At 35.2% G+C, this 12,374-nt stretch overlaps 1 protein-coding gene across 8 annotated transcripts in view; it reads left to right on the forward strand.

Moving 5' to 3' along the window:
* Positions 1 to 12,374, forward strand: part of PPHLN1 (periphilin 1) — a 162,892-nt gene that overhangs the window by 124,259 nt on the left and 26,259 nt on the right. The gene's annotated exons all lie outside the window — the stretch shown is intronic.

The following is a 12,374-nucleotide window of genomic DNA, read 5'->3' on the forward strand; positions in this document are numbered from 1 at the left end:
AGTTTTCTTCATCTCTATTACTGCCTCATATTTATCTAAGTTTTTAACGTAGTATCTTTTTGTCATGTTGCTTTCAGCCATTTTGAATTCTTATATTTAAGGTATTTTTCTTATAAGCAGCATATAGTTTGTTTTTTCATCCGTTTGGATAAGATATGTCTTTACTTGAATCGTCGGACCATTTATATTTAATACAGTTACTGATTTATCTGTGTTTAGTTATTCTTCCTATTCTGTAGTCCTTTGCCTCTCCTTTTTTCCATCTTTGAATTTGAAAATTTTCATTCATTGCCATACACCAATAGTTATACACTGTTCTTGTTAGTTATACACTGTTTTACACCATGCATTCCTGACTTACTGAAGTCTAATATACCCTAGTATTTTTAACTTCTTGATGATCAGTGTAAGCACTTTAGAGCATTTTAACTTCCTCTTGATTGATCTATTACCAGTGTGCTTTATTTCCATACACATTTTAAACCCCACAAGACACTAATAGTGTTCTTTGCAGTTAATATTCATTTAGGCTTATTTAAATATTTACCCTTTTAAAATTTTTTATTGCTTCTTATGTCTCCAACTTCTACCAAGGATCATTTTCTTCTACCCAAGAGCAATGACTAAATAGATCCTAGTGTATCCCCGCTATGGAATTTTATATAGATTTTAGAAGGATTTATGGAGAATTGTCACAATACTGATCATTATTTTAGTAGTTAGAATAAGTACTGTAGGAACTTTGGAGTTAGCGGATTTGGTTTGAATCCCAGTTCAGACTTACGTAAATGTCTTTGGGTATGTCATTTTTCTGAGCCTTGCTTTGCTCACTACTCTAAGAGGAATGATGCTATTATCCACTTCATAGTAATGTTAGAATTAAATGGGAATGTATGGTTAAGTTGGCTAGGACATTGTCAGTAGCCAGAATGGCTGCTGTTACTGTTTTATACTATTTTTCATGGTTAGTGAAAAGTATTTTAAGTCTTCATATGTGCTTATGAGGCTTTTGTGGGTTAGCTTGGAATCCCAACTTAGAAAAATAAGGCCCACATTGCAACCAAGTAGCTTATAAATTACAGTGAAAAATACTCTGTTCCTTTGGTCATTCTTATATTTTAAATTATAATGTTACTGAATGGGTTGAAATTATAATTAATGTCATTAACCAAGAAAAAAAAATGACTCTTCTGTCAGTTTCATCTAGTGATTCTCTCTTACGAGAAATGAAAGGTAAAGAGCAAAGTAGATCTTAAATACTGAAATGAGTAGGATGGGGATACTATGATGCTATATTGTCATCTCTATTTACCTAGGATGATAGTAATTAAATTGGGGCTACTAGGGCTTGATTTTTGTACATATATCTTATAAAGATTATTCTGCTTGTGAAAAAACCTTTAAAGTATATAATAGTAATGTTATATTTGAGGTAAATGTTTTTGCCTCTTATTTTTTTTACCCACACAATCCCCATGATAGATTGATAGGAAATATTTTAGGGTAAATTTGAAATATTCACATTTATGTTATGCAAATTCAGAGAGTTTTTTAAATTCCATATCAGCAGATATCCTAGTACACCTTTTCTGCATTAAATTGCTTCTTTCTGTCAAGTTTTTCCAGAATGTTTTAAACAGATGCACTCCATTGTCTTCTGCTATATATAGACTGTGTCAACTTGTGGTGCTTATTTCTATCTTTAGGATAGTTCTAGCTTTGAGATTATTTTTACTATTTATATATAAATACTATACTATTTATTCATTATTTACTGTATTTATTTTTTCATTGGCTTATTTAGGCCAATACACACACACACACACACACACACACACAGTCTTCTTTTGAGGTTTCTCAATTACAATTCTTTCCCAGGAGTTTTGATGGTTTTATACTGCATTGATTTCTAATTGTGGTTTGCAACGCTATGCCCTGAAATTTTATTCTATTATTAGCATCCTTCATTGATGCTTTTTGAGAAAAGCAAAGAGAAACCTTTTGTGCTTATTTCAACAACTGTTGTACCACATGTATTTCTCTGTCCTTTATATTGTTGTCTAAAAGTTACAGATCAGATCAGGTCTTAGTAATAATAAAGATTTTTTAATCTAGAGGTTTTAAGTAGTACTCATTTATTCTACTAAAATATTTAATCATAAGCTATTTTAGCAAAAATTATTGGTGCCCTTGGGACGAACCTTAAAGAAATGCATGTGATTATCTAAGTAGAGGCTTTTTCTTACATAAAAATATTTTTCTATTCCATGTTTCTACTGTAGTATATTCTTTTTTTTTTTTAAGATTTTATTTATTTGACAGAGATCACAAGTAGGCAGAGAGGCAGGCAGAGAGAGAGAGGAGAGAGAGGAAGGGAAGCAGGCTCCCTGCTGAGCAGAGAGCCCGACGCGGGGCTCGATCCCAGAACCCCGAGATCATGACCTGAGCCGAAGGCAGAGGCTTTAACCCACTGAGCCACCCAGGCGCCCCTACTGTAGTATATTCTTGATCGTGATCATGAAAGAGATAAGGGACCCATGTAAGGCAAAGGAATAAAAAATATTAAATTGACTTTTTAGTGGAAGCCTGGTATTAAGGGAGGGTAGTTTGTTTGCAGCATGTTTAGTTTTCAAAATTTTGTTTTATTTATACTAAAAATTTATTTTTATTCACTGAATTCATCAGTTGCACAGCCAACTGCTATTTGCCCATGTAAGGGAAACAGCCAAAAGTTAATAATAACATCTTTGCCTCCTACTCATAGCCAGCATATGGTCAACTACAATACTACTTACCTTTTAGAGCTGAAAGGAGAATTACCTAATTAATCATCTTTGTATCTTTTGGCATTCCTTGGCTACAGTAGACACAGTAAATGTTTACCGGTTGAATGAATGGAAATAGGAGTCCTCAAAGCATCCTGAGTCCCATGTAGTTTGGATCTGCTATTTTATCTTGCAGGTAAATACTAGAGTAAATCTTCAAGGATCTTTCCCTTCAGGGAGTTAGAAGGAAGTAAAGGAAGAAGCAAAATCATCTTTATTCATTTGGTTGCAAAAACAGTCCACAAGATTGAGACGATTTTTCATGAATTTACTGCATATGACTAAAATATATATTGAGAAGATTGTACAAAATATTATTGATGAAAAATATTGGATATTTATGATAGTCTATGAAGGGGCAAGGGGAAGAAATTATTTTTCTTTTTTCTTTATAATTTTATTTATGTATTTGACAGAGAGAGAGTATGCATGAGAATGCAGGCAGAGGGAGAGGGAAAAGCAGGCTCACTGTGACTCAGGGCTAGATCCCAGGACTATGACCTGAGTGGAAGGCAGGTGCTTAACAGACTGAGCCACCGAGGAGCCTTGAGATTATTTCTCTTTTAAAATTTATTTTTCAATATGCAGTTTTACTATAACGTATTTGATATGGATTGCTTTAAAAAATTTTTTCTGGTTAAGATAATTTATGCTTCCTGTACCCGAGACTTTGCATTTTTCATTAGACCTAGAAATTTGTTATCTCTTTAAATTTTGAGTATCCTCTATTCTTTTTTTAATGTACTCCAGTTGGAAATAGGTAGATTTTTTTTATCATTCTATCTTTCATTTCTCCTACACTTTCTTCTTTTCTTTTTTTAAAATCTAAAATTATAAGCATTTTGTTCAAGACTCTCTTAAGTCTTCAGTCTTCAGTTCTATGTAATCCATTAATTGATTTCTTAATTTCAGTTATATTTTCCATTTCTAGAAGTTCAATTTAGTTTTCTTAAAAATCTGCCTAGAATTAGATTGTTTACTGCTCATGCTTTTGTTCTTTCTTATTCTTTTGCATCTTATCTTCTGTAATGGGTAATTTTAATACCTGAGGTCTGAGGGTTTTAATCCAGTTGCTGTTTCTGCTGACTTTTGCTCATGGTAGCAAAATTTGTATTTTAGAGTTGTGAGTTTATATTAAGAACTTCCAGTGTACATGAAAGTAGACCTGTATTTATGAATATTCAGAGGAAATTCCATCTCATTGCCTCCAGAGGCTTAATCAAGGCAGAGAGGTTTCCCTGTCTTTTTCTTTTACTGATTGGTGCTTTTGTTTGTTTGTTTTTTCTAGTTCATCCTGTCACAAAGATCCTAGCTTTATGCAAAGGCCTGAGATTTCAACTCTGTCTTGAAAGGGCCAAATGTCATGTCTCTACTGACCAGGCCCTAAGTTTTTGGCTCTTGCTGGCAATTACCCTTAGTTACTTTAAGACCTTAGCTGTGCTTTTAGGGGCGCCTGGGTGGCTCAGTGGATTAAGCCGCTGCCTTCGGCTCGGGTCATGATCTCAGGGTCCTGGGATCGAGCCCCGCATCGGGCTCTCTGCTCCGCGGGGAGCCTGCTTCCTCCTCTCTCTCTACCTGCCTCTCTGCCTACTTGTGATCTCTCTCTCTCTCTCTGTCAAATAAATGAATAAAATCTTAAAAAAAAAAAACAAAACTGTTAAGACCTTAGCTGTGCTTTTAAAATAATGTGTTTCTAAGTGTTTTGAGGCAGAAGAGTTTTGGGGAATAGTATGTTGTCTTTCCTATCTTCATTTTCTATGTTTAAAAAGCTTAAGTGGCGTGTTTGAGCTTATACCAGAAATGGTAGAAATATGACTGCTCCTTATTTAGTGCTTTCTGTTATGCTTATTTGCCTTGAAATGGAGATTTTTGAAAAATCATTTTTAGTTGGAGGAATCAAAGAGGCTTCATTTTGGAAGTGACATTTGCTTGGATCCTTAAAATTCAGGTAGGAGTCTCAGAGATAGGAGGTAAAAGATTGTGGATAGAAGTGAATGATATGAGCGTAAGTTGGAAAATAGGGAACTATAAGGAATAATCAGCAATTTTAAGTAGTTTAGTTTGAGTAAAACCATATCTTACATGGATGTTTTTTAATCTCCTTCCCATACCCTTCATTTTTCCATCCTCCTCCCCAGCCACATTTATTGCTATAACTTCATAGAGTAGGTGTTGACAGAATTATATTAGTGTGGTATATTAGAAGTATCATGAATATTCTTGAATAATAGGCTAAGAAACTTTGTCTTGATTTTATAGAAGAGCTTTGGAAAGAAGCATTCTGGTATACTCCAATTCAGTTCTCACACTAATCATCCAGAGTTAGTACAGACCCCACAGGTTAAAGGGTATGGTCCCTAAGAAGACAGCCCTTAATTCAGAAACCAGCTACACTGTGGAGTCCCCAGGCCCCTTGCACTTCTGACCAACTGGCTACAAATTTGGGGGTTCCCATGACCCCATCAGGTCCAATAATATGCTAGAACAACTGATAGAACTCAGAAAAGTGCTATACTTAATGATTATGGTTTTGTTATAAAGGGTGCAAATCAAGAAGGAAATAATTGTTTCAACTCCACTGGTGTACTGTAGTTCTGGCAGTAACCACTCAGAGTTAGTGCAGACCCCACAAGTTAAAAGCACACAGTAGTAGGGGTGCCTAGGTGGTTCAGGCGTTTAAGCATCTGCCTTTGGCTCAGGTCATGATCCCAGGGTCCTGGCCTCAAGCCCCCTTTCAGGTGCTCTGCTTAGTGGGGAGCCTGCTTCTCCCTCTCCCTATGCCTGTCGATCTGCCTATTTGTGCTCTTTCTCTCTCTTTGTGTGTCAAAATACATAAATAAAATCTTTAAAAAAAAAAAACACGTATTAGTAGATGAGAAATTACAGTAGTGTGATACAGGGTCTGATTACAGACCATTTTACAGAAAGTTTTTGGTAGAGAAAAGATAGTAGATGGCAGACCCAGATAGTTTTCTGAGAATAGCTGGATTGGAGCTCAATCACTGAAAAATTTAAATGCCAGGAGAAAATAGTTTGAATTCTTTTGATTAGAAATATGTTTTGGGGCGCCTGGGTGGCTCAGTGGGTTAAGCCGCTGCCTTCCGCTCAGGTCATGATCTCGGGGTCCTGGGATCGAGTCCCGCGTCGGGCTCTCTGCTCGGCAGGGAGCCTGCTTCCCTCTCTCTCTCTCTGCCTGCCTCTCTATCTACTTGTGATCTCTCTCTGTCAAATAAATAAATAATTAAAAAAAAAGAAATATGTTTTATGGATGAGTTTCAAATATGTAAGAATTAGGATCAGGATTTTAAAAAATACTAGCCTAAAAAGGGATGGGGGCCCCTGAGCGTCTCAGTCAGTTAAGTGCCTGCCTTGAGCTCAGGTCTTGATCCCAGGGTCTTGTGATAGAGTCTCGGAGTCTGGCATCGGGCTCCATGCTCAGAGGGGAAATCTGCCTCTCCCTCTCCATCTGCCTCTCCTCCAGCTCATCCTTTCTCTTGCTCTCTCTCTCTGTCTCTCAAATAAATAGGTAAAATCTTAAAAAAAATAATAAAAAATTTAAAAAATTAAAAAGTACTAGTGTGGCTGTACAGAAATGTTTGGCTGTTCTTCAGGTGAGATGTAAGAGCCTGAATTAGATTGCTAGAGTCAGAAATGGAGAAAAATGCATGAGACTGTGTGGCAGGTGAATAATTAAAACTCGCAGACCTATTTATTTATTTGTTTATTTATTTATTTACTGATGTTTGAACACTTGTGGAAAGGTAAGGGTAATACAAGAGAAACTGAAGACAAACAGATGGAATAATTGATGAAGCAAGAGAAACTGTCAATAGTACAGATAGAGGGGCTAACCTTGAACATTTAGAGAAACCCTTTTCTGTGACTAGAGCAAAGGAGAATAAAGTGGCAGCCATTTTTAAGGTAGAGAGGAGCTAAGTTTAGGAGAGGTAATTTGCTAAGAGTGAGGGGAAATGTGATAGGGTGGGGAGAGTCCTATCAGCACTTAGAGTTCCTGACTAGGCATGGAAAGAACTTAAAATACCCCATATGGTGTATGTTGATATGGAAGTTAACAAGAGAGATTAAGGAGTGGATCAAATAATTGCAGTTTTGGACTTTTTCCAACAATTCACAGCATCCTTTGAGTAAGAGTGGAAAAGGCAAACCAGACTGTTATCCACAGTTGACCAAGTAAGAACACCTTAAATGTTGCTTTAAAACAACAACAACAACAACAAAAACAAAAACTCACTGGTAAGATGGTAAATGTGAAGTTATTGGGGAAAAAAAAAAAATCAGTGGCACAGACTTACTCTTTCAGTCTTTAATTCAGCTTTAAATGCCACGAAGTTTGACCAGTTCTGTTGCCCAGATTTTTGAGCAGCTGCATATTGTGCTGTTCACAACTGATAAAAATTAAACTTAAACTTCTAATACAGAATAGCTGTCAATCATGATACATTTAAAAGGTGAGGTAAAAAAGAAAAAAGTACTCTAGTTAATGTTTTTGAAGTGTTTGTTTTTTCTTTTAACTAAGGCAGGAAATGGCTAATATATTTTAGAATTTCCAACTAAAAAGAACGAACAATAGTATTTTTAAACAAAGGTGAGTTGCTGTGCTCCAGAATACTTTGTATCTCGATTTTCCTAGCCTAATGGAATGTTTCTGTTATTTCCTGACTTCTAAACCTGTTAAATATAATTGCTTCTCTGCTTGAAACACTCCAGCAGCTTCTCATTATATTTAGAATAAAAATCCAAAGTCTTTACCTTGGCTGTTGACATCTGCTAGTTTTGTCTACTACCTCTCCCTCCAAGTTTCTTTCCTAGTATCCTTGTGTTTTTCTGTGCTGCACTCACACTGGCCTCTGGATAGAACATGCTTTCCTCTCTTCTTGGTGGCCTTTGTTGATGCTGTTTCTACCTGGAATGCTCTCACTGGCCTCTTCTCATTTTTCAGGACCCTGCTTAAATGTTACCCTTTCACTCAAACATTTCTTTATTCCCCTGACCGATTGATGTAGTTCCTCCATCACTGAACCTACTTTATTTTATTTTTATTTTTTAAAAAAATTTTATTTATTTATTTGATACACAGAGAGAAAAATCACAAGTAGGCAGAGAGACAGGCAGAGGGAGAGGGGGAAGCAGGCTCCCAGCTGAGCAGAGAGCCTGATGCTGGGCTCGATCCCAGGATCCTGAAATCATGACCCGAGCCAAAGGCCGACACTTAACTCACGGAACCACTCAGGCAGCCCTTTATTTTATGTAACACACAATTTACACATTTATGTGTTTTCATACATTTTGTTATATGTACTTTCCCACTAAAAAGAAGGTTTCCTAAAGATAGAGACAGTATATTTTTATGTTCACCACTTGTACAGGGCCTGCACATGCTAGGTCCTCAAATATTTATTGACTTACTAGGTTTGTTTGTTGAGTGCACATGCTAGGTCCTCAAATATTTATTGACTTACTAGGTTGGTTTGTTGAGTGCATGATTTCTAAGTATTAAGTACTTCGTGTTTGTTCTGTCACTTAATTCTCACAACAGCCCTGTGAATTAAGTTACTGTTGCAATCCTCACATTACAAATAAGGCAACTGGAGTTTACAGAATTATGTGATGTGCCCAGGGTCACTCAACAACCGAACCCTAGGGGCTTGGTGAACATAAAATCTACGATCTCCATCACTCTGCCGTATTCTTTCCCCACCCCATTAATAACTTCAATCCTTCCATATATTTAAAAAAGTGAGACAAAAATAAAACTGGACATTTAAAATGCTTATGAACCTACCTTTCTATAGTAGTTGCATAGTCTGTGGGGGTTTTTAAAAGGATTGAAGGCTGATTTTTTGGTGTGTGGTTTTGAAGATTGAATTGTACTTAAATTGCATCTGTGTTCAGTGTGAATGAGCAATTACTTCTTTTGTAGAAAGAAAATGATAAAAAATTATACCTATGGTAATTTTTTACATTTTCTCCTTTATGTTTTGGCATAGCTATGGATATGAATGGCTCATTCCTCATTGTCATAAGTAGATTCTTACTGTGCAAAGGACTTGAGTTTGAGGTTTTTGCTGTGTAATTATCTACATATGATGACTTGAAGGCTAAGAAAACATAGCTTCTTAATCTGATTTCCATATGGATAGTTGAGAGTGTTCAGTATGTGAGGAGAAGGGTATATTCTTTTTTTTTTTTAAACATAAATATGGGACGTTGTAGTCAGAATTTGACTTTTAAAGTTGTATTTTGGGTCTAATTTAATGTAGTTTCTTTTGTCTCTATACTTTAAATAACTTAAGTGACATTAAAAAAAAGAATACAGACTGCAGCTGCTACAGAATCGAGCTATATGGGATAAATACTGGCTTAAGTCACTGGGGATGATTCAGTGTTTGAGGAAAAATTTTAGAGCTTTCCTGTCACACCTACACAGCAGAGACAGGCAGAACTGGACATTTTTGTTTTGTTTTACATATAATATGTTTACATTTTAATTATTGCTTTATTTTAGTAATATGCAGTCTCTTTGACTTCTTAAATAATGTCACCCTGAATGGGACCATTTCTGGACAGGTTTTGTTTTAGGTTTTGGGTTTGAGGTGTGAGTGTGTGCGCACACACACGTCGGGGGGGGGGGTGTGTTTGGTTTGTTTTTTGCAAAAGACAATACAGGTATGTTTTTAGACATTTGTCTCTGTACAGTAGTCATTTTAAAAAGCTGTTTTTCACCTTTGGTGTTTCATTTTAATAGTGAAAACTATATGAATGTACAGTGAAGCAGGGTATTTCAAATTGAATTTTATTTTCTTCCTACAATATGATTATCAGATAGGGGAAAAAGCTTTAGACCAAATCTTAGATGATTTGCTTAGATTTGGTTCTCACAAAATAATAGATTGTTGGCAATCCATGCAACAGGAATTAGGTATTTTAACCAAAATATGGTCTGTGTATTGGATTGGCAATCCATTTGCGCAAACTACAGAAAAAACATTTTGCTAAGGAAACTATCAGCAAGATTTTTTGTATAATTTTATACAAGGAAGTCTTACTTGTCAAAAACAATCTGGAGCCAAGACCTTTATATTTTAAATACTTTAAACATTGAGGTGACTTTCTGTGTATTTAGAAGTAATAAAATTACGTATCTTTCAAGGTACTTTCTTTAGGTTTTTTACTATTTTAAAACGACTTTATAGTGTAAACTTTCCTACTTGATTTCAGAAAACTTATATTTTACCTTCCTTGTAACGTGAAATCAATTAAAATTTTAATTGTGACCTTTACTTAATCAAGGAACAGTATTTATTGATGGCCCTTGTGAACAGATACATTTACTAAAAGAATTTGCATAATGTGATCAGCTGGAAGGATGCCCAAAACAGTTAAAATTTGAGCAAAGGCCAAAATACAGAATTTTAAGCTTTAACAATCAGAGATAATTTAAGATCCATTTTGTTTCCAGCATTATACTTAATGGGAGACCATTACAAAGGAAGCAAAATAAATTGTATTTGCCTTCAATATAATGGAGGAGGTAGGAAGGACAGAAAGAAACATACATTTCTTAAATATTTGGAGAATTCTGGAAGAATTGATCTGGAAAAACTTTCTGAAAGATGTCTTAAAATTTTGAATAAATTAAGTTTGAAAAGCAACCAAAGGAATGCAGATGGCATATGAGAGCGGGTAAAATACTGCAAAAGGTACAGGTGGATGGTATTTTGGTGAATGATGAGATTTAGTAGGTAAGATTTCCTGAAGAATTGTATTGGGAACCAAAGCAGCAGTATTCTGAGAAGGGTTTTTCCATCTGTAGGATGATGGTGTCTGTGAGTAGGTACATTTAGAACAAGAAGACTAGAAACAAAAACAGTAGGACTTCTGTAGTGTTATAACAGGATTGTACTGGTTAGGTCCACACTAAGGTTGTGACTATAGAAATAGCAAAAGCAAAATAGCAAGAAATAAGGAAGTGCACAAGAGAGTCAGATTTCAGCACTCTGGTACCTCTGAAAACATGTTGAACATTCCCTTTTAAAAGTAGAATCATTTAGGAGTTAATTTTTACAGATGATTTAGTGTTTGCTCAGTAAATAGTCTTAACCATAAATATTAATCTGAACTTTTAAAATACATGAAGCACTGAACTCTTGGAGAGTGAAGCCACATTTTTATATTTATGCTTTTTATTGACATAGGACACTGAAAATATCTGAGAAGAGAAGTGGTTCAATGCACTTCTCCAGGATGTGTTTATATGAAAAATTTCTATGTTGTATCTGCATGTGCACATGGTAATCTTGCACGGAGTAAGGTTAAAGGGGATACCACAGTCTGCTGGGTTTTTTGGCTCTTATAGTAAGGTGGTCAGCCTTTTGACCCTTATTTTATCTGAACCAATTCAGTGTTCACTGCTGCTAATCTGAACAAAGATTTCATTTCTGGTTTTCCCTGTTATTCTTACCTAAAATATACCAATCATTCTAGTCTTAGCCTTTCTGCCAGCAAAAAAAAAAAAAAAAAGAAAGAAAAAGTCTAATTTAAAAGCATAGACTTTTAAATAGTAACTAATTTAAAAACCAATTTTAGGAGCTCCTAGGTGGCTTAGTCGTTAAAGGTCTGCCTTCGGCTCAGGTCATGATCCCAGCATCCCAGGATGGAGCCCCACATTGGGCTCCCTGCTCAGCAGGGAGCCTGCTTCTCCCTCTCCCTCTCCCACTACTTATGTTCCCTCTTTCGCGGTGTCTCTGTCAAATAAATAAAATCTTAAATAGATAAATAGATAAAACAATTTTAATGAGTGTACTATATATTAAAATATGTATGGTGAGGTTTATTACCAGTAGAGTTTCATAGTTATAGTACTATCATTTTTACCCTCAGATTTTCAAATAAATATAATATTTAGTTGTATTCAGTAATACCAGCTTACCCAAAATTATCTATAAACATTATTTAAAAATTTCATTTGACTAGATTCCTGCCTCAAATTGTTGACTGTAGCTAAATTCTGTCTTCTAAAAGGCTCACTGAGGACCAAATTTATATCTCCATTTACCAAAATTCAATAGTACCATACTTAGTGACTAACAACACCTAGTGCTTTTCTTGAGTAGAATATAAGTAGCAGTGTAACAGATTGATGTGACAAAGACAACATCATGATTGAGCATGGTCTCTTCATTTTTGTGTACGGTGTTGTCATAAGTATGTCTCTAATTCTTGGAAGGAACTTCAGTATCATTTGAGAAGTCATTAGTAGTTTCTTTTGTAATGTCAAGTGGACAGATCAAAATTAATTATACTGTATAAATTTTAGTATTAAAAATATAGACTAGAAAATACAGATAGACCTTGAAAATAGGTATTTTCATTCATATGTACTGGGGTTTATCGACTTTTCCCATTGTACATAATGCCTTTGGAGATAAAAGTAAAATAATGAATTGTTTTTATTATTAATTAATTTTAACCCACTTTTAGTATACCTGATACTGAAGTTCCTGTTTTTAAAATGAAGCTGTACTATTT

The sequence above is a fragment of the Meles meles genome, chromosome 7 (genome assembly GCF_922984935.1).
Source record: "Meles meles chromosome 7, mMelMel3.1 paternal haplotype, whole genome shotgun sequence".
Classification (NCBI taxonomy): Eukaryota; Metazoa; Chordata; class Mammalia; order Carnivora; family Mustelidae; genus Meles; species Meles meles.